Source organism: Bubalus kerabau, chromosome 3, assembly GCF_029407905.1.
Source record: "Bubalus kerabau isolate K-KA32 ecotype Philippines breed swamp buffalo chromosome 3, PCC_UOA_SB_1v2, whole genome shotgun sequence".
Classification (NCBI taxonomy): domain Eukaryota; kingdom Metazoa; phylum Chordata; class Mammalia; order Artiodactyla; family Bovidae; genus Bubalus; species Bubalus kerabau.
Window position 1 is genome coordinate 176,400,054 of NC_073626.1, and position 20,988 is coordinate 176,421,041.

General features: G+C 39.6%; 1 protein-coding gene and 1 non-coding gene across 25 annotated transcripts in view; both read left to right on the top strand.

The window, feature by feature from the left end:
- PUM1 (pumilio RNA binding family member 1) overlaps nucleotides 1-20,988 on the top strand; it is a 128,532-nt gene that overhangs the window by 15,013 nt on the left and 92,531 nt on the right. The gene's annotated exons all lie outside the window — the stretch shown is intronic.
- On the top strand, nucleotides 8,266-8,337 carry TRNAC-ACA (transfer RNA cysteine (anticodon ACA)). Its single transcript has one exon. It is a non-coding gene; the product is annotated as a tRNA-Cys (tRNA).

Consider the following 20,988-nt stretch of genomic DNA (forward strand, 5'->3'; position numbering starts at 1 on the left):
AAATACTAATTTTATTTATGTGGGTGGGGAGATTATAGGTAATTTGGTTTCATCTTGTACATTTTTAATTTTCACAAAATTTCAAACTCTGAAAAATTTTTTTTTTTTTGGCCTGGCTCTGTGGATTGTAGGATCTTAGTTCCCCAACCAAGGATTGAACCTAGGCCCACAGCTGTAAAAGTGCCTAGTCCTAACCACTGGGCTGTCAGGGAACTTAGACCCTGAAATTTTTATATTTTAAAAAGAGAAAAAGGACAAATTTCAAACCTTTTGTTAAGAGTTTGGTTTACCATACTGACTGAAAACCGAAGTGGTGAATTGATACATTTCCAGTGGAATTTTGGTGTTGGAAAAGATCTTAGAAACCATTTAACTTTTTTCCCCCATCAGTGCAGTGGTTTCCTTTCCGTTATCTCTGTTTTAATTAAAAAGAAGTTAGTGAGTGTGTTGTGCTGAGGTTGTTAGGTTAGATTGAGTGTATCCAGTGAGATCTAGAGGTATTTTTATTTTGGTATTGAGTACCTTTCTGTACCATAAGTTTTATTGACATGTCTCCATACGCTGTGTGCCAGAACCATTCTAGTCTTTTTACATATGATGTGAAGCCCCCGTAACGCTGTGTCATTTTTTGTTATTTCTGTTTTATGGATGAGGAAATTCAGGGTCAGAAAAATGAGATGCGATTTTTTAAGGTCTCATAAAAGACATGTATTGGAGAAGGCAATGGCACCCCACTCCAGCACTCTTGCTTGGAAAATCCTATGGATAGAGGAGCCTGGTAGGCTGCAGTCCATGGGGTCGCGTAGAGTCGGACACGACTGAGCGACTTCACTTTCACTTTTCACTTTTGTGCATTGGAGAAGGAAATGGCAACCCACTTCAGTGTTCTTGCCTGGAGAATCCAGGGACGGTGGAGCCTGGTGGGCTTCCGTCTATGGGGTCGCACAGAGTTGGACACGACTGAAGCGACTTAGCAGCAGAAGACATATATTTAAGGTGATTAGCTCATGCTCTTTCCACTAGATCAATCTCTTTGGAGACCCTACCCTTGTGCATCATGGATTGAGTAGTCAGCTTATCCATCTCTCTCACACACACACATGCATACATGCCTTTTTGACACATTTTCACACATTTTAAACTGTACTTGTTGCTCACATACTTATAATTTAGGGACACCAGTACAAATTTAGTTTCCATGTTTAATTATCAGAGCCCAGTACTTGATGCATAATAGGTGCTTAGTGGGCTTCTCTGATAGCTCTGTTGGTAAAGAATCTGCCTGCAATGCAGGAGACCCCGGTTCGATTCCTGGGTCTGGATGATCCCCCTGGATAAAGGATAGGTTACCCACTCCAGTATTCTTGGGCTTCCCTTTTGGCTTAGCTGGTAAAGGATCTGCCTACAGTGCGGGAGACCTGGGTGTGATCCCTGGGTTGGGAAGATCCCCTGGAGGAGGGAAAGGCTACCCACTCCAGTATTCTGGCCTGGAGAATTCCATGGACTATGCAGTCCATGAGATCGCAGAGTCAGATGGGACTGTGCGACTTTCACTTTCACTTTTCACTTCGGGCGCTCAGTGAATGGCCTGTTCAAACAGATGATGTTCAAAACTGAACTCAAGGGATTTCATTCCCTGTATCTTGTTTCTGTGTATGGTATCTCCATTACAGGCCACTTAAGAACGTTAGATTCTTGCCTCCTGCCTCAGACAATTCCAAGGTTATATTCATATTGCCGTGTTTGATCCGCTCATATTTCTTGCCTGGACATTTATAGTAGTCTTCTAACCTGTTTTCTGCACCCTTCTCCCTTTTTTCTTCCTTCTGGCTATTTTCTTTGTTGCTGTCGAATTGTTATTTCTAAAGAGGCAAACTGCTTTTGTCTCTTCCTTCCCAGGACTTCCCAGTTGGCGCTAGTGGTAAAGAAAGTGAAGTTAAGTCACTCAGTCGTTTCTGACTCTGCGACCCTGTGGACTGTAGCCCACCAGGCTCCTCGGTCCATGGGATTCTCCAGGCAAGAATACTGGATTGGGTTGAACCCATCTGCTAATCCAGGAGACTTGGCGTTGATCCCTGGGTCGGAAAGATAGCTGGAGGAAGGCATGGCAACCCACTCCAGTGTTCTTGCCTGGAGAATCCTATGGACAGAGGAGCCTGGTGGGCTACAGTCCATGGGGTGGCAAAGAGTCAGACATGATTGAAGTGACTCAGCAGGCACACATGCTTCCTTACCTAAATTTTGTTTTTGGCTTTTCCAGTTGCTTTTAGGCTAGTTAACTTTCAAGCTTCTCAGGATGGCACAGTGTGCACCCTTTGTGTTTGGAGCTAATTTACCTCTCCGGCTTTATTGGCACTCCAGCTTTACCGAAGTACTATAACTTTCTGAACATACATGCTATTTTTATAGTTTATGCAATTGCTCAACATAGTTGTGCTATTTTTATTGATGTGGTTTTCTCTGCTTGGAATCCCTTTCCTTCCTCATCCACCTAGCCACTTGTCTCATCTTCACCTATTTTTATCTCTGATAAACCTTCCCCTTATCTCTTTTCTTATAGATTGTGTCCCCTTTTGGTGTTGTCATCATTTGGTACACGTCTTATTAAAGCATTCAGCTCCAGATATTCAATTGGAGTTGAATATTTACTTTTTCCTTCACCATTGGGTGCTAGTGATCCATTTCAGAACAGACGCTTGGGCTTAAGTCCAGACCCACTGAATCAAAATATCCAGTGATGAGATGGAGTTTATATATTTTTAAAAAAGCACTCCCTGGTTATCTTTACGTACAGCTTGGTTAAGAACCACTGTGATGTTTCTTCTTGAAGAATCTTTCAGCCTTGTATCTCCAGCCCCTGGCAAATAGTATGTATCTCATGAATGATGAGTAAATATATTATGTTATCAGGGCTTATTGAAGAGACTTAGACTGATGAGAGTTCTATTTTGACGAGTATTACAATACCATTTTGAATTGATAAGGTATAAGGTGTAACAGAATATAGGGTCTTGAATACTTGAGAGGCTTTTTGGCATGAAGCTAAGGAGTCAGTAAGCATTTTTTGCAGAGTTCCATTAAAGAGCTCTTAAAGTAATTCCTATCAACTCTGGTTTTATGCTTTTTTGGGGGGAGTGGAGGGGAGTTTTTAAAACCACCTCAGAGCTAGGCAAACAGGAGGCTGTAGAAACAAGGTTTACTTTGCTTAATTTGTTAAACACTGAAACTTTTTGTTCATCTCGTCAACATCACATACTGGGAAATGGTACCATACTGTTTCAACCTAATACATTTTCAAAATTCATTCCTGTTCTCATAAGTGAATATTATCTATTATTGTTTAGGAAGGATACTATCTTTATGAAGATAGAATGAAGGTTGTAATTTATCCCTGTATTGTCAATGGTTAACTGCTCTTAACACTTTCTGTTGTTGTTTAGTTGCTAAGTTGTATCCAATTCTTTTGCGACCCCATAGACTATAACTGTAGCCCTGCCAGGGTCCTCTGTCCATAGGATTTCCTAGGCAAGAACACTGGAGCACACTGGAATGGGTTGCCATTTTCTTCTCAAGGGGATACAGGTTGGAACTTGTATCTCCTGCATTGGCAGGTGGATTCTTTTTCACTGAGCCACCAGGGAAGCTAGTGACTCATTTTTCTTGTTTGAAGCTTTTTAAGAGTTGCTGTTTGGGTTTTTAAGGTTTCTATTGGCAAATTAAGTATAAAGTACAGTGTAGATATTGCAATTTTTTAAAATGTTTTGGTTATAAATTTTGTTCTATAGTGAATAGCTTTATTAGATATAGTTCACATACCATACATTTCATCCATTTAAAATGTACTGATCAGTGGTTTTCAGTATATTCGGAGCTGTACAACTGTCACTACAATCAAAGTGAATGTTTTCATCCCCCACAAAAGAAAACTTGTAGCTATTACCAGTCACTTTCTACCTTCCTCACCCACATACCTAGGCAATCACTAATCTACTTTGTCTAAAATGAAAACGTTTTGATAGGACATGTTCGTTTTAAAAAATGTCAATAATATGTTTTTCAGAGTTAACTACTTTTAACAGTTTGGTTATTTCCTTCCAAACTTTTTCTGCACATATATAAACAGATACGTGAATGGATTGTAGTTTTAAACCAAATGGGATCAGTTGCTCTCTCTAAATATATTACATACTTTTGTGTGTCCAGGCATGCATACACTGATGATAGTCTTTTCCCCCTTAATACATTGTAGTTCTCCTTTCAGGTCAGTAAATACCTCTACTTCTTTTTTAAGGGTCCCAAAGAGTCAAGACACGACTGTGCTCAAGAATGCTGGAGTGGGTTGCCATTTCCTATCTTTTTGGCCCAGTGATTGAACCCCTGTCTCTTGTATCTCTTGAACTGGCAGGCAGATTCTTTACCTCTTTGTGTATTGAAGAACAGTAATTTGACTGTTTTATCCCAGTTTCGATCTTAGGTTGTTTTTAACTTTTGACATTCTAAATAATGCTATAGTAAACAATACTGCACTTATATTTTTGTATTCCAGAGTCACTTCTTTAGAATATATTCAGAGATGTGAAATTGATAGATCAAACAGAAGAATGCATTTAATATTTTGATACATATTTCTACATTGTTTTCCAGATAGACTGTAGCAATTTAAAATTCTGCAAACACCTTATGAGTATTCTTTGTCCACTTTTTTTTTTTGGTAGTAATTTCTTAAATTTATAAAACTGTTTTTATATGTCTTTTAACTATGCTTTGGGACTTCCCTGGTGGCTCAGAGAGAAAAAAATCTGCCTGCGATGCAGAAGAGCTGGGTTCGATCCCTGGGTCACGAAGATCCCCTGGAGAAGGAAATGGCAACCCAATCCAGTATTCTCTCCTGTAGAATTGCATGGACAGAGGAGCCTGGTGGGCTACAGTCCATGGGGTTGCAAAGAATAGAATACAACTGAGTGACTAACACCAACTGTGTTTATTGTCCTTTCTGATTTCATTATCTGTATGCTCTTAGATCATCCCTCACTCAATCTCCTGTGTTTCTTGTAATATTTTAGTATAGTTTTATATTTTCATCTTTAATTAATCTGGAGTTCCTGTGTATTGTGTAGGCAGGAAATAGTGATGTAATTTTACTTTGCCTCAAGTTGTTAATTACTAATTCTAGCACTATTTATTGGTTTGAAAGATCTCCTTTATAATAAACTTTCCCCATATATGCATCTGTTTTGATTCATTTGTTTTATTGATATGTTTTTTCTTACTGTAGGGCTAAGTTTTTTAAAAATAATCTTTATTCAGGTATCAGTTCAGTTCAGTTCAGTTGCTCAGCCGTGTCTGACTCTTTGCGACCCCATGAATCGCAGCACGTCAGGCCTCCCTGTCCATCACCAACTCCCGCAGTTCACTCAGACTCACGTCCATCAAGTCAGTGATGCCATCCAGCCATCTCATCCTCTGCCGTCCCCTTCTCCTCCTGCCCCCAATCCCTCCCAGCATCAGAGTCTTTTCCAGTGAGTCAACTCTTCGCATGAGGTGGCCAAAGTACTGGAGTTTCAGCTTTAGCATCATTCCTTCCAAAGAAATCCCAGGGCTGATCTCCTTCAGAATGGACTGGTTGGATCTCCTTGCAGTCCAAGGGACTCTCAAGAGTCTTCTCCAACACCACACTTCAAAAGCATCAATTCTTTGGCTCTCAGCCTTCTTCACAGTCCAACTCTCACATCCATACATGACCACAGGAAAAACCATAGCCTTGACTAGACGGACCTTTGTTGGCAAAGTAATGTCTCTGCTTTTGAATATGCTATCTAGGTTGGTCATAACTTTCCTTCCAAGGAGTAAGCGTCTTTTAATTTCATGGCTGCAGTCACCATCTGCAGTGATTTTGGAGCCCAGAAAAATAGTCTGACACTGTTTCCACTGTTTCCCCATCTATTTCCCATGAAGTGGTGGGACCAGATGCCATGATCTTCGTTTTCTGAATGTTGAGCTTTAAGCCAACTTTTTCACTCTCCACTTTCACTTTCATCAAGAGGCTTTTGAGTTCCTCTTCACTTTCTGCCATAAGGGTGGTGTCATCTGCATATCTGAGGTTATTGATATTTCTCCCAGCAGTCTTGATTCCAGCTTGTGTTTCTTCCAGTCCAGCGTTTCTCATGATGTACTCTGCATAGAAGTTAAATAAGCAGGGTGACAATATACAGCCTTGATGTACTCCTTTTCCTATTTGGAACCAGTCTGTTGTTCCATGTCCAGTTCTAACTGTTGTTTCCTGACCTGCATACAGATTTCTCAAGAGGCAGGTCAGGTGGCCTGGTATTCCCATCTCTTTCAGAATTTTCCAGAGTTTCTTGTGATCCACACAGTCAAAGGCTTTGGCATAGTCAATAAAGCAGAAATAGATGTTTTTCTGGAACTCTCTTGCTTTTTCCATGATCCAGCGGATGTTGGCAATTTGATCTCTGGTTCCTCTGCCTTTTCTAAAACCAGCTTGAACATCAGGAAGTTCACGATTCACATATTGCTGAAGCCTGGCTTGGAGAATTTTGAGCATTACTTTCCTAGTGTGTGAGATGAGTGCAATTGTGCGGTAGTTTGAGCATTCTTTGGCATTGCCTTTCTTTGGGATTGGAATGAAAACTGACCTTTTCCAGTCCTGTGGCCACTGCTGAGTTTTCCAAACTTGCTGGCATATTGAGTGCAGCACTTTCACAGCATCATCTTTCAGGATTTGAAAGAGCTCAACTGGAATTCCATCACCTCCACTAGCTTTGTTTGTAGTGATGCTTTCTAAGGCCCACTTGACTTCACATTCCAGGATGTCTGGCTCTAGGTGAGTGATCACACCATCATGATTATCTGGTTCATGAAGATCTTTTTTGTACAATTCTTCTGTGTATTCTTGCCACCTCTTCTGAATATCTTCTGCTTCTGTTAGGTCCGTACCATTTTGGTCCTTTATCGAGCCCATCTTTGCATGAAATGTTCCCTTGGTATCTCTGATTTTCTTGAAGAGATCTCTAGTCTTTCCCATTCCGTTGTTTTCCTCTATTTCTTTGCATCGATCGCTGAAGAAGGCTTTCTTATCTCTTCTTGCTATTCTTTGGAACTCTGCATTCAGATGCTTATATCTTTCCTTTTCTCCTTTGCTTTTCACTTGTCTTCTTTTCACAGCTATTTGTAAGGCCTCCCCAGACAGCCATTTTGCTTTTTTGCATTTCTTTTCCATGGGGATGGTCTTGATCCCTGTCTCCTGTACAGTGTCACGAACCTCATTCCATAGTTCATCAGGCACTCTTATCTATCAGATCTAGGCCTAAATCTATTTCTCACTTCCACTGTATAATCATAAGGGATTTGATTTAGGTCATACCTGAATGGTCTAGTGGTTTTCCCTACTTTCTTCAATTTCAGTCTGAATTTGGCAATAAGGAGTTCATGGTCTGAGCCACAGTCAGTTCCTGGTCTTGTTTTTGCTGACTGTATAGACCTTCTCCATCTTTGGCTGCAAAGAACATAATCAGTCTGATTTCGGTGTTGACCATCTGGTGATGTCCATGTGTAGAGTCTTCTCTTGTATAGCTGACATAAAATGCACACTTTTAAAATGTATAATTTGTTAAGTTTTGAAATGTCAAAGTATTCAGCTGTGAAACCTTCACTACAATTAAGATAATGACAGTTCCCATCTCCTCCAAAAGTTTTGTTGGCCCTTTGTAGTTTATCTTAACAGCAACCAATGATCTGATTTTTGCTTAAATCTAGGTTTCTATTTGTTGTATTTTAGTGGCATTTGGATTGAGATTAAAGCAATGTTTGTTATTTCTAGAATCACCCTCATATCGCATCCCCCAGAGTTTTGACTTGCAGTTCCATTTGCTTGAGTGCTCCTGTCTCTAATGTCTATGAAAGTTGCTCATATATCTTCTTCCAGTCCTTAGTTTAAGTTAACCTTCTCAGTGAAGCTGTTTGTGAACATTATTTAATTTGTAACTGTCTCCCTTCCCTGCTTTCATTTTCTCAGTAGCCTTAATCCCCCATTTTGTAATTTGCTATCCCTACTTTCCAAAATGTTTGCAATGAGGATTTACTGTTTTTATAGTTCAAAATTTCCTAAAAGCCATCATTTTTAGTATAGGAAACAAAACACGTGTTCTGATTTTTTTAAATCCAATTTCAAGCGTTACTCTAGGGCACCCACAGTCTCCAAGTTTAAAACCTAATAAATTTGTTATATCTAAAGTCCCTCTCGTGACTTCCCTGGTGGCTCAGATGGTAAAGCGTCTGCCTACAATGCAGGAGACCCAGGTTCGATCCCTGGGTTGGGAAGATCCTCTGGGGAAGAAAATGGCAACCCACTCCAGTACTCTTGCCTTGAAAATCCCATGGACAGAGAAGTGTCCTAGGCTACAACCATGGGGTCGCTAAGAGTCAGACACGACTGAGCGACTTCACTTTCAAAGTCCCTCTCAACTCTGAGAGGGATAACTTCCATGGTTCATGACCTCACAGTAATGCAAATTACAGGGTAAGAAACTACAGGTAGTAATTGTTCTGAAAAAGGAGCAGATGAAGGTTTACTATTTGTATAACATTAGGAAGAATTCTGTAAACAAACAACCCATACAAAATACATACCAGTGTATGTATTAAAAAGATTATTAAGTTCTGTCTCCTCCTTTGTATTCTGTCTCTTGGTTAAGAATCACTGATATTTTCATTAGTATATCCTACTTTTTTTATCCAGAGGAGGTAGAAGTCTATTAAAATATTTTCTCCCACAGATACAGTTTTGGATTTATGTATTATGTTTTCCCTTAGGATCATGAAGTCCAGAATGAGCTGTTTGATGTGCTTGGTAGCTGCCCTCTTTAATTCTGTTGCTGTGATGTATCTGGATAGACTTATTCATTGAGAATTCCTATTCCCTTATGTGCAACAGAATGTTGAAACACAGGAGGAGTGAGGGTTAGCGACAAGACTGCCGAATGGAGGAAGACGCTCACTGGGCTCCCTGGCTGAAGACCTTTTAGATAGGGAGCTCTTATTTCCTGTGCCACTATTTGTATTGTAACAGTAATAATCAACTGTTCAAACTTGAGAAACTGTTTCTCTGAGATATGTTTGATTACTAATATAGAATGCCTTTGTTATCACACTAGAGTTTATTCTCCTTACATCTAAAAATATATCAACCAACTTTGCAGATATGTTAAAACAAGTCATTTCTTTTGGTGATGATTGTAATTTTGTTTCTCAGTATTATAAGTGAACTAAGGACTCTATCCGTGGCCCAATTTCATTCTCTGTATCCTAATGAACAGTGATTTAAAAATAAAAAATTTCCCCTCCCATTAAAAAGAATGACTTGTAGGTATTTTTGAGTTATAAAAATCAATAAATGCTCATTGTAAATATTTCAGAAAGTATAGTTATAAAATCATAAAAATAAAAACACCCAAGTAACAAACCAAAAACCAACCAACCCTTATCTATAATTCAGCCCTAAGAATCTTTTGTAATATGTCCATCTAGTTTTATTCAGAACCTAAAAAATGTTAATCATTTCTTTTGTCTAATAACAAGGATAATTGTTTCTTTAAAAAATTTTTTACTTATTTGGCTGCGTCAGGTCTTCATTTTGGCATGCAGAGTCAGTAGTGCCAGCGCCTGGGCTTAGTTGCTCCACAGTAGGATCTTAGCCCTTGATCAGGGATCAAATCTGATTCCCCAAGGTGGATTCTTAACCACTGGACAACCAAGGAAGCCCCTTATTGTCTGTTTTCTTTTTGGGTGCACTGGATCTTTGTTGAGGTGCACAGGCTTCTCATTTTGATGACTTCTCTTGTTGCAGATCTTGGGCTTTAGAGCTTGAAGGCTTTAGTAGTTGTGACTCTCTGGTTCTAGGGCATGGGCTCAGTACTTGTGGTGCATGGGCTTAGTTGCTCTGTGGCATGTGGAATATCCCTGGACTAGGGATTGAACCTGTGTCCCCTGCATTGACAATCAGATTTTAACCACTGGACCACCAGGGAAGTCCCATCCTTGGGTTAATTCTGCTTGGGACTCTGAACTTCCTAGATTTGGTTAACTGTTTCCCTTCCCATGTTAGGGAAGGTTTCAACTATTCTCTCTTCAAATATTTTCTTGGGTCCTTTCTCTCCTCTTTCTGGGATCCCTATAATGAGAATGTTGGTGCATTTAATGTTGTCCCGGAGTTCTCTTAGGCTGTCTTCATTTCTTTTCCTCTGTTCCATTCCACAGCAGTGATTTCCACCATTCTGTCTTCCAGGTCATTTATCCATTCTGCCTCAGTTATTCATTATTGATTCCTCCTAGTGTATTTTTCATTTTAGTTATTGTTCATCTCTGTTTGTTCTTTAGTTCTTCTAGGTCCTTGGTAAACTTCTTGCATCTTCTCCATTCTTTTTTCAAGATCCTGGATCATCTTCACTATCATTGTTCTGAAATTCTTTTTCTGGTATGTTGCCTATCTCTATTTAGCTGTTTTTCTGGGGCTTTATCTTGTTCCTTCATCTAGGACATGATCCTCTGCCTTTTCATGTTAACTTTCTATGATTGTGGTTTTCATTTCCAAGGCTGCAGAGTTGTAATTCTTTTTCTGTTGTCTCCCTGGAACCTCTTCATAGTCAGCTCGTATTTCCATTCCCAGCAACTGTTTTCTGTCCCTGTGGTTTTGCCTTTTCCAAAATGTCATATTTGTACTGTAAATGTATGTAGCTCTTGAATCTGGTTTCTTTCACTTAAAAAAAAAAAGAAAGAAAGTTGCTCAGTTGTATCTTGACTCATGTGACCCCATGGACTACACAGTCCATGGAATTCTCCAGGCCAGAATACTGGAGAGGGTAGCTATTCCCTTGTCCAGGGGATCTTCCCAACCCAGGGATTGAACCCAGGTCTCCTGCATTGCAGGTGGATTCTTTACCAGCTGAGCCACCAGGGAAGCCCAAGTAAGTATTCTTTCACTTAGCATACTGCATTTGAGAACCTGTGTTGTGTCTAACAATAAATGGAGCCTTTTAACTAGTAGTGTACCATTAAATAGGCTTCCATGGTGACTCAGTGGTAAAGAATCCACTTGCTCATGCGGGAGACGTGGGTTCCCCTGGATTGGGAAGATCCCCTACAGAAGGAAATCTCAACCCACTCCAGTATTCTTGCCTGAGAAACCCCAGGGACAGAGGAGCCGAGCGGGGTACAGTTCATGAGGTTGCAAGAGTCCGACGTGCTTTAGTGACTGAAACAACTACAAACAACAATATCATTAAATAGTTATATGGCAGTTTATCCATTTTATGTGCTCCGTTGACTGGAGTGCTTGGTGTAGTAATTGCTTGAAAGATGGTATGTGGGTGGCATATTTTATTGCCTTTTTTGTATATTTTGTTCCTGTAGCCTTTATACATGAAATACAGTTGTGTCAAGACATAAACTCTTTGGACTGTAGATAGTAGATCTTACTGACTTTGGCAGGTAGTGTTTTAGAGAACCAAGAGTAAATTCTGTTTTTTCCCCCTGCCCTGATACTTACAGAATTCTCCAACTTTAGGATAGTTTGCTCAAGATGTGATTTTTGTGTACTCTGTGGCTGAGACCTTTTGATCTGCATAGTTTTATAGCTTGAGGAAGGTTCTTTTGGTTATATGTTTGATTATTTTAGATTTTTCCTTGGGAATTATTTTAAGTTGTGTCTTCGTTATTTCTTCATAGCAGTCATCTTTTTTTAATTTAAAATTTTGACTTAGTTATTTGTTGATTCCTGTAGTTGAAGAAATAATACAGAGAGATCGTTTGTATACTTTTTTTGTTTCCCCTAGTGGTAGCATTTTACAGTATGACCTTTGCAGGTAACATTGTGTACTATAGCATCACACTCGTTTATTGACATTGATAAAATCCATCCAGTCCTAGTCACATTTCTCCAGGGTTACTTGTGCTCATTTGGGTGCATGTGTATGTATGAAGTTCTATATAATTTTACGATCTGCTAGGTTCATATACTTAGCACCACAGAGTACTAAGTAGCTCTTAAACAAGGAACCCTTGAGTAGCCCTTTTAAAATACACCCAACCTTCCTTTTGCAGGGGTGTAGGGGCCTCCCCCCAACCACAAATGTATTCAGTCTTCCATTTCCACAATTTTGTCATTTCAAAAATGTCATAGAAATGGAGTCATGCTATATACAGCCTTTGAGGGCTGACCTTTATTGCTCTGCATCCTTTTCTGGAGTCTCCTCCAGGTTGCTGCCTATAGCAGACCATTCCTTTTTATTGCTACATAGTGTGCATGGTGTAGATGCACTTCAGATGTGGTTTTTTAACCTGTTGAAAGACATGAGGGTTGATTCCATTTTTTAATTACTATAAATCTGTGAACACTCATGTACAATTGTTTGTGTGAACATGAGAGTGAAGTCCAATTGCCGGGTAATATGGTAGTTCCATGTTTAGTCTTTTAAGAAGCTGCTAAGTTGTTTTCTAGACCAGTAATGTTGGAATAATCCAATTTTTCTGCACCCTACTAGCATTTGGTGGTATTACTGGTTTTTATTTTAGCCATTCTGATACATATGTAATGATCTTTCATTGTGATTTTAATCTGTATTTACCTGATGACTAATGGTGTTCAATATATTTTCATGTGAGCAGCTATCTTTATTTTTTAATGTGGTGTTTAATTGTTAGTTTTATATGATCTTAATTTTTAATAAAAGTACTAAGTTCTGATTGCTAGTTTCTGTATGTTCCCTTTATCCAGTAACATTTGTGGAAGTTCCATTTATAAGTTTGATAAGAGATCTTTGCTTAGTTTGTGGATCATTTTAACTTAGAACACATTACTTGTAAACATAAAAGGAATAACTTATTTTTAAACCAAATTTGGCAAACTATAGCCTCTGTCAAATCTAGCTTGCTGCCTTTGAGCTAACAATGGTTTTTACGTTTTCAAGTTTGTAGTTGAAAGTAAAAGGGCTTTCCGGGTGGCACTAATGGTAAAGAACCTGCTGCCAATGCAGGAGACATAAGAGACACGGATTCGATCCCTTGGTCGAAAAGATCCCCTGGAGGAGGGCATGGCAACCCACTCGAGTGCTCTTGCCTGGAGAATCCCATGGACAGAGGAGCCTGGCAGGTTGCATTCTGTAGAGTTGCACAGAGTTGGACATGACTGAAGCAACTTAGCATGCATGCATGCATGAAACTGAAAAACAAAGAATATATGACAGATACCCTGTGTAGCCCGCAGTGTTATGTGCTCAGATGCCTATTTGTGTCCAACTCTTTGCAACCTTTGTGATTGTAGCCAGGCAGGATCCTCTGTCCATGGGATTTTTCAGGCAAGAAATACTGGAATGGGTTGCCATTTCCTTCTCAAGGGAGTTGTCCAGACCCAGGGATCTAACCTTGTGTCTCTTGTGTGTCCTACATTGCAGATGGATTCTTTACTGCTGAGCCATCGGGGAAGCCATGTAGCCCAGAAAGCCTGTATTATTTATTTCTTAATCTATTATAGAAAGTGTTTGCCATCTCCTATTTTTTAATAACAGTGTTATTGTTATAAGATATTCACATATCATAAAATTTACCCTTAAATTTACAGTTTGGTGGGTTTTAATGTGTTTACAGTACTAAGCAACCATCATGATTCTAACACTGAAACACTTAGCACTCCCAAAAGAACCCCTGTACTCATTAGTAGGCATTGTCTATTTCCTCCTTTCCTAACTCCCTGGCAAGCACAAACCTATTCTTGTCTCGTTTATTATGGATATTTCCTCTTAGTGAGATCATATAATATGTGGCCTTTTGTGTCTGGCTTCTTTCATTTAGCATATTTTAAGGTTCATGGATATTGTATCATGTATCAGTACTTCATTCCTTCTTTCTTTTTCTTTTTGCTGTGCAAGCATGGCTTGTGGGATCTTAGTCTCCAACCAGGGATGGAACTTGTGCCCTATGCAATGGAAATGTGGAGACCTAACCACTGAACTGCCAGGAAATTCTCTGTACTTTATTTCTTTTTTATGGCTGAATAATATTCCTTTGTACAATGTATATTAATTTTTGTTTATACATTAATCAGTCGATGGACGTTTGATGGTTTTTTTTCCTTTCAATTGTCTTCTATTTTAATCTGTGTCCTTTTCCTCCAGATTGACTGACTTCTTCTCAGTTTTGTTTGCGTCATTAATTATTCGGCTTATTACTCTTTCCTGCTTTGTGAATGTTAATTTTGCTATGAATTTTTGTCTATATACCTGTTATTTATTCTCTCCTTCAATAGATCATTTTTAGTCTTCTCTTTTCTATCTTGAGATTTCCTTTCCTTGGTTAAGTAGTTTTTTCCCTGGGGTCCCATGACTCCTTGTCTCCTTTTGATTATCCTTGTATTAACAAAGAGGAATCCTCGAGTTTTAGCCAGAGATGGGGCTGTATGGGTTGTTACATTTTCAGATTTTGAGCTGGTTGACAGGGTAATCTAGTCATCTCTTTTTCCATTTTTGGGTTTCCAGCAGGCTTTCATCTAGTGCAACTTCGTTGCCTAAACAGTTGGAGTACCCTCAAAACATCTTGATTCCTAATACACCAGACACTGGTTCAGAGTCAGACTCTGGAATCAGCTTGACTGTGTAACTCTGGAAAAGTTATGTAACCTTTTTCTGCCTCAGTTTCCTCCTATATTAAAAAAGGGAGTAATGGAGGATAATTAGGAATTATTTCATAGTTTGAGAATGAAAGCACTTTGCTACCTAGTTGCTTATTTAACTTATATGCAGAGTACATCATGAGAAACACTCATGAAACACAAGAAGCACATGCTGGAATCAAGACTGCCGGGAGAAATATCAATAACTTCAGATATGCAGATGACACCACCCTTATGGCAGAAAGTGAAGAGAAACTCAAAAGCCTCTTGACGAAAGTGAAAGACGAGAGAGAAAAAGTTGACTTAAAGCTCAACATTCAGAAAACGAAGATCATGGCATCCGGTCCCATCACTTCATGGGAAATAGACGGGGAAACAGTGGAAACAGTGTCAGACTTTATTTTTTTGGGCTCCAAAATCACTGCAGATGGTGACTGTAGCCATGAAATTAAAAGATGCTTACTCCTTGGAAGGAAAGTTATGTCCAACCTAGATAGCATATTCAAAAGCAGAGACATTATTACTTTGCCAACAAAGGTCCGTCTAGTCAAGACTATGGTTTTTCCTGTGGTCGTGTATGGATGTGAGAGTTGGACTGTGAAGAAGGGTGAGCGCCGAAGAATTGATGCTTTTGAACTGTGGTGTTGGAGAAGACTCTTGTGAGTCCCTTGGACTGCAAGGAGATCCAACCAGTCCATTCTGAAGGAGATCAGCCCTGGGATTTCTTTGGAGGGAATGATGCTAAAGCTGAAACTCCAGTACTTTGGCCACCTCATGCGAAGAGTTGACTCATTGGAAAAGACTCTGATGCTGGGAGGGATTGGGGGCAGGAGGAGAAGGGGACGACAGAGGATGAGATGGCTGGATGGCATCGCTGACTCGATGGACGTGAGTCTGAGTGAACTGCGGGAGTTGGTGATGGACAGGGAGGCCTGGCGTGCTGCGATTCATGGGGTCACAGAGAGTCGAACATGACTGAACGACTAAACTGAACTGAACTGAACTGAACACAGTCAATAAATACCAGCTGTGATAACAGTTACTTTGTATGGCATAGAAGGAGAATCCTGGCTCTGTAGAAACAGCTTCTGAGTATACCATAACCTTTTTATTTACTGAGTATTGTTAAAAATAAGTGCACAATGAGCACCTTTGCTCATCGCTTATTTTTTTCCTCTCATTTCTTTTAGTTATTTAAGATGTTTCTAGAATAGGATTATTAGTTTGAAAGATATTAATATAAAAGACTTCACGAATGTTAAGTTTATTTTCAGAAGATTCTTTCTGAGTTGTTTCATTGGCATTACAGAAAATGTAGAAACTACTGAAGAAGTTACAAATTAACATTTGAATATATTACTTTCTTATTTTGTGCATGTCTCTATGGAAATACATACTCTTTTTTATATATACAGATTTGTAGCCTGTTATAGAATCTTTACACATAAACATATTCTAAGAATTTCAAAACTGTTTTAAGTAGTGCATCCTGCTGCTGCTAAGTCGCTTCAGTCATGTCTGACTCTATGCGACCCTGTAGACGGCAGCCCACCAGGCTTCCCCGTCCCTGGGATTCTCCAGGCAAGAACACTGGAGTGGGTTGCCATTTCCTCCTCCAATGCATGAAAGTAAAAAGTGAAAGTGAAGTCGCTCAGTTGTGTCTGACTCTTAGCGACCCATGGACTGCAGCCTACCAGGCTCCTCCATCCATGGGATTTTTCAGGCAAGAGTACTGGAGTGGGGTGCCATTGCCTTCTCCAAAGTAGCTGCATAAAATTATGTAAATGAATATCTGCGGAATTTAATAATTCCTGCTGTATTTAAACTTCTTTTTTTAAACCACTTTCCCCAACACAAAGCCATGTTGAAGGTTCTTTGTTAACAAATCTTTGCCCATATTTCTGGTTATTTGCTTCAGATGAATTCCTAGAACTACTGGATCAAAGCACATGAACATTTATAAAACCTGATGCATATTGTCAAATTTATTTCTTTTGGAAGCCAGCTGTATACCATTCAGATAGATCACTATGGGTGGTAGTTTCCAAACACGCAGAGATAAAGATTTATCATTGTCTTTAGCTTTATACTTTTTAGATTGGGTTCTTTCATCATATTAATTAGTTTCTCTCTTTAATTAAAGTGGCCTGCTATCATTACCGATTTCAACTTGATCATGATTGGTAAAATTAAGAAAAAGACACAACCAGAAATTGTGAGGTTTTTATATTTAAAAGTCACTAGTATCATAGGGTTCATTAACTGTGTCTGAAATATTTATTCTTTTCAGTTTGTAAATCGTTCTATGTTTAGGAAGTGCTGGCATTTACATGAAGTATATGTTATGATATAGTACAGTAGCAACGGAGAAGGCAATGGCACCCCACTCCAGTACTCTTGCCTGGAAAATCACATGGACAGAGGAGCCTGGTAGGCTGCAGTCCATGGGGTCGCCAAGAGTCGGACACGACTGAGCGACTTCACTTTCACTTTTCACTTTCATGCATTGGAGAAGGAAATGGAAACCCACTCCAGTGTTCTTGCCTGGAGAATCCCAGGGATGGTGGAGCCTGATGGGCTGCCGTCTATGGGGTCGCACAGAGTCCGACACAACTGAAGCGACTTAGCAGCAGCAGCAGCAGCAGTACAGTAGCAAATCAGTTTTGATAACTGATTTGATTTGATTAATGGATAGTTTATCTTTTTGGTTGGTTAACCATCCTGTCTGAATGCCATCAACACATTAGATGATCTGTAACTTCAATGGTATTTAATTGCCAAAGGTAGTAGCAGTTTTAAAAAGATAAATAATATTAAAAAACCAGAACTTTGACCTAATTCTGGCTGCTCTGGTGACTTCATTCCTGCCCTACCCTGCTGTGTATCATGGAAGGGACTATAAAAATAGTGTAGTAATCAGTTTCTGGAACAGCAGTTGTTAAGCCAGGTGTTCTGTGTCCTTTGTGCTTGTCTTTAATGAGAAAAGATAGAAGTGGTAGTAAAAGAGTTAGAGATCTGAATTTGAATTCCACTTTTGATCTTTCTGCTCTGTGGCTTTGGACAGATTATACCTCATCCATAAACTGGAATAATTTTGCAGTCCAGTGCCTTGAAAACTCAGTAAATTACTGGTATTTAGTGTTGTTACTGACAATGAATAAATAGCGTCATGTAGTAGGGTTTGCATTCTCCGGAGCTAAAAGAGTTTGTTTCTGGTTTTTCCCAGTAATCAAGAATACTGTTGATTTAGTTATGTATTACTAGAGGAATGTAATAACTTTTTGTTTTTCTTAACAAAATGGGGATAAGAGTACTTGCATTTTCAGATTGTTAGGACTATTAAAGAGATCATATAGCATAAAAGGATTTTTATAGGACAGGGCCTGTCACAACATAAGTTTCAGTAAATATTTATTGTTTTATTGTTTATAATACAGATATAATAGACCAGAAGATGGTGTGGAACAGACTTATTAAGTGTTTTTCCATTAATATGCTTTGTGCTTAGTCGATCAGTCATGTCTGACTCTTTGTGACCTCATGGACTGTAGCCCACCGGGCTCCTCTGTCCATGGGGGTTCTTCAGGCAAGAATACTGGAGAATTGCCATTCCTTCTCCAGGGGGTTTTCCCAACCCAGGGATTGAACCCAGGTCTCCTGAATTGCAGGCAGATTCTTTACTGTCTGAGCCACCAGGGAAGCCCTTTTCCCTTAATGATTAAATTCAAATTAGGTTAATTCTCACATTCCATTTCTTCTCATTGCTCAAGTTTCTCCTGCATTTGCTTGGCCTTTTCTCGCTGGTATCTCCTTCCCGTAATGGTTTTTGGCATCAGATCTTCTGCCTGTATTGTTCTGTATCTATGTTAGTGAAACTGAGCCATTGTGATCTAGGCTTGCCTTTGCAAAAATCCTCCAGGGGAACACAGGTAGGTGTGGAGGAGAAAAGTGCCTGATAATTGAGATTCAGTGGTTGAGGAAATAAATATTCTAGTAAGGGCAGTTTTAATCTCAAGTTACAGATGTCTGTTCTAGGTAGCAAAATTTCAGGGTGTTAAATGAAAGAACACCAGGGATTCTCTTCGAACCCCAGAGCAGGAAATGTATACATGGGCCTCAGGGGCACCAGGAGGCTGTTTCCATAGAGGTTCTGTAGTCTCTTGTCGCTGCTTTTTTTTTTTTCCTGCACATTCTTTCTCTTCTTTATGTTCACCATCTGCTTATTCACCAGGTTATACTTGACCCAAAGTGAAAGCTCCAACTGCCAGATCTTTAGCGAATTTCACTTTATCCATAGCTTTCTGGCCCAAATGCTAAGAGGAATCTGATTAGCTTATCATTTCTCTTCAGATTGATACTAGGAGTTTGGCCATTTAGAATAATACTTTTGATATAGTTAATTGTGGCCAGAGGTGGTAGGAATCATGAAGTTGCCCTTTCTAGGCAGGTGTCTTAAAACATATCTGTTACAGAAAATATTTTGAAAAGTGTTTATTTCTTGGGAACTTTATTTTTCCAAGTACAGTACATAGCTCTGTTTTAAAATATAAACTTCCAGTGTGATTTCATTAATAACCAACTCAATGATACCTGTTGTGTTAGAGTTTGGTTCTTGTTTGAAAGCAGCTGAGAACTGGTCAAACTAGCTCAAGTAAAGGGACATTCATTGTAAAGACACCCTGAGCAGTTAAGGGACAGTAATCCAAGGTCAGAAATGCTAGTAAATAAATAAGGCCAGTAAATAAATAAATGCTAGTAAATAAGAAAGGCAATTACAAAGAATGCTCAAACTACCACACAGTTGCACTCATCTCACATGCTAGTAAAGTAATGCTCAAAATTCTCTAAGCCAGGCTTCAGCAGTACATGAACCGTGACCTTCCAGATGTTCCTGCTGGTTTTCGAAAAGGCAGAGGAACCAGAGATCAAATTGCCAACATCCGCTGGATCATGGAAAAAGCAAGAGAGTTCCAGAAAAACATCTATTTCTGCTTTATTGACTATGCCAAAGCCTTTGATTGTGTGGATCACAATAAACTGTGGAAAATTCTGAAGGAGTTGGGAATACCAGACCACCTGACCTGCATCTTGAGAAATCTGTATGCAGGTCAGGAAGCAACAGTTAGAACTGGTCATGGAACAACAGACTGGTTCCAAATAGGAAAAGGAGTACATCAAGGCTGTATATTGTCACCCTGCTTATTTAACTTCTATACAGAGTACATCATGAGAAACACTGGACTGGAAGAAACACAAGCTGGAATCAAGACTGCTGGGAGAAGTATCAATAACCTCAGATATGCAGGTGACACCACCCTTATGGCAGAAAGTGAAGAAGAACTAAAGAGCCTCCTGATGGAAGTGAAAGAGCAGAGTGAAAAAGCTGGCTTAAAGCTCAACATTCAGAAAATGAAGATCATGGCATCTGGTCCCATCACTTCATGGGAAATAGATGGGGAAACAGTGGAAACAGTGTCAGACTTCATTTTTTTGGGCTCCAGAATCACTGCAGATGGTGACTGCAGCCATGAAATTAAAAGACGCTTACTCCTTGGAAGGAAAGTTATGACCAACCTAGATAGCATATTCAAAAGCAGAGACATTACTTTGCCAACAAAGGTCCGTCTAGTCAAGGCTATGGTTTTTCCTGTGGTCATGTATGGATGTGAAAGTTGGACTGGGAAGAAAGCTGAATGCTGAAGAATTGATGCTTTTGAACTGTGGTGTTGGAGAAGACTCTTGTGAGTCCCTTGGACTGCAAGGAGATCCAACCAGTCTATTCTAAAGGAGATCCGTCCTGGGTGTTCTTTGGAATGACTGATGCTAAAGCTGAAACTCCAATACTTTGGCCACCTCATGCGAAGAGTTGACTCATTGGAAAAGACCTTGATGCTGGGAGATTGGAGGCAGGAGGAGAAGGGGATGACAGAGAATGAGATGGCTGGATGGTATCACTGACTCGATGGACATGAGTTTGGGTGAACTCCGAGAGTTGGTGATGGACAGGGAAGCCTGGCTGCAATTCATGGGGTTGCAAAGAGTCGGACACAACTGAGCGACTGAACTGAACTGAACTGAATACAGATCTGCTTAAAAATCTTATAAACTAATTCATGACATATTTGGATCATTAATTTCTTACATTTGGATTACTTTTTACCCAAGTCTAAGTTTCAGGTTTTGTTTTCTTTGACTGTAATCTTGGCTGGCCCAAAGAAAGACAGAAATCAGAAATCAAAACAGAGAAGCAGGGAAGTAGGAGGAGAACCAGGAGATCATAGTGGTATGGAAATCAAGGAATGAAGGAATTT